Source organism: Populus nigra, chromosome 17 (assembly GCF_951802175.1).
Source record: "Populus nigra chromosome 17, ddPopNigr1.1, whole genome shotgun sequence".
In the NCBI taxonomy this organism is placed as follows: Eukaryota; Viridiplantae; Streptophyta; class Magnoliopsida; order Malpighiales; family Salicaceae; genus Populus; species Populus nigra.
This window is the reverse complement of record NC_084868.1, coordinates 3,239,421-3,241,763: the sequence shown is the minus strand read 5'-3', so window position 1 is coordinate 3,241,763 and position 2,343 is coordinate 3,239,421.

Genomic DNA, 2,343 nt, shown 5'->3' with positions numbered 1-2,343 from the left:
TAAAAACATTAAAATGTGAAATAACTTGTATATACTGTTCATTTGAATAATGAAGCAGGTCCCTCTTTTTTTTCCTTTGATTTTCTTTGTTTTTTTAAATTTTATCCTTCATAATTTGGTTGATTTTGAATTGTCATTCATAATTTGTTTGAGTTTACTTTATATGAGATTATCACGATCTTAAACAAACATCTAGTATTTGATCTGTGCTCGATTTTGCGAGTTTCTATTATTATTATCATATAATTAAGTACAACATAGTTTAGAAAAAAAAAGTAATTAAACCTAGTGGAGCCTATGACCCAAGTTACAGATAGGTCCAATATATCATCATTTCAATATTAAAAAAAATATATCATCTTGAAAATTTTTAAAAGCCAAATTACAATTTTACTTGTTATTCAGGTTGTCTTTAGACCTATCAAGTTGATTAGATCATGTCAGGGCTACTCTCAAATAGTTTAATTTGAAACTCGGGCTAGGCAAGAAATGGAGGTAAAAGATTCCAAGGTTGACTTATTAAGCTGGATTTTATAACAATATCAAAGAGTTCCTTGTGACCTAGATATTTTTTTTGTTCAAAAAACTTTTGATTTGACCCGTAGCATAGCGTGAACCAATAAACTCTTACATATATTTATTTATTTATTTATCAAATAAAAAAGGTAATAATATGTCAATTCCAAATTACCTAATCTAACCAAACCTGTTATTTTTCAAGAAAAAAAAATGTAGCAATGCAAGATATTTATGGTTATCTTATATAAAATTTGTATAACTTTTTTTTGACATAAAGTCAAATAACTGGTCAATAAATTGGTTAAGATACCAAAAGCTAGTGTTATGACTTGTAGAATTTACAATCCATTAATCAATAAGAATGGATGCAAGTAAATAAAGCTATGTAAGGAAGAACAAGCAATGCTAGTAAGGCACAAATGAGTGAAAGGTCATATGATGTCAAAGTTTAAACATATAAAGCTATAAAAAAAGTGTGGTGCGAGAATTAGAGGACTTTGAGAGAAAGAGTTTTTGATTAGCAAGATATCAAAAAATCCTCTCACAAATACTATGAGGTTGGTATTTATAGGGGGAGAACCTTGATTACTATAATCACTTCACCTCATATATATTTGAATGGTCAGCTTTGAACTAGAAAAAAAAGAAGGTCATTTTAGACTAAACTACTTCAACTTACTAGGAAAAGCTAAAACTATATTACAAGCTTACTAAAATAATTTTTCTAATACGTTTCAAAGATAGGGCATGAAATGTGGCCCTACCATAATAATTGTGTCCATCCCTGTACGTATGAAGCTTGTGTTGGATAAAGCCATTAATAATCTATGATGTGCTTTTTAAATTCATGTCAAGTCAAGAAAATAAAATCAAATAGTACATAAGAGATTTCTTAAAATAATCGTACCATTGGTCTACCTGAACCATGTAGAGGGGATGCAAATTTACCCTTAGAAACAAACCACACTTGATTTAGAGGTTCAAAACTCCACATTCATTGCTTCAAAGATTGGCTAGTAATCAACTTTAATATGTGAATGTAGAGTGGCTGATCAAGAACAAGATGTTGTTTGGTTCATTGAAACAAATAAGGTGTAAGAGTTTGATGAAGGTAGTTTGTCCTTATAAATGAGATATTTCATAATCCATTAGTGGTGATTAGACCTCCTGAAGTGGTTGGAGATATTGCATTCATTCACTTAAAGATAATATCTCAATCAACCTTCTTAGCTGGGGAAGACAATGAAACAAAGATAAACAACATGTCACTCAATCTCTTCATTAAAAATGGATGACATGTCTTTTGTTTAAACCCTAAAAATTAAGGCTTTCTAATTAGGATTTGAAAAACTTTAATTTAGTCCTTGTTGTTTCAATTTGAGTTCAAGCATCCTTAATTGAGACAAAAATGACTTATTTTATATAATGAAGCCCTACCAAAAATACATTGGAATCCTTTAAGTGTGGCACATTTTACACAGTAGCCCTTGGTTTCTAGTTTCTTCAATTTAGTCCATAATTAGCTCTTAAACTTTAATTTTCTTTAATATAGTCCATGACAAGGTTTGGTACAACCCCTAATGTTGAGTGTTTTTGCATAAAAGTCTTCGATCTTGAATTTTCTTTTAATTAGCCCTTAATTAGTCTTCAAACTTTGAAATTCTTGAAATTGGACCCCTAATTGCACTAATTTAGCCTCCCAAAGTTTCAATTGTCTCTAGTTTTTCAATCTTTGCAAATTGATCCAAATTAAGCCTCTAAACTTTATTGTTCTTCAATTGAGTCCTTCTTGAACCCTCTCAACCCATTAGAAGTTTAGTTAAG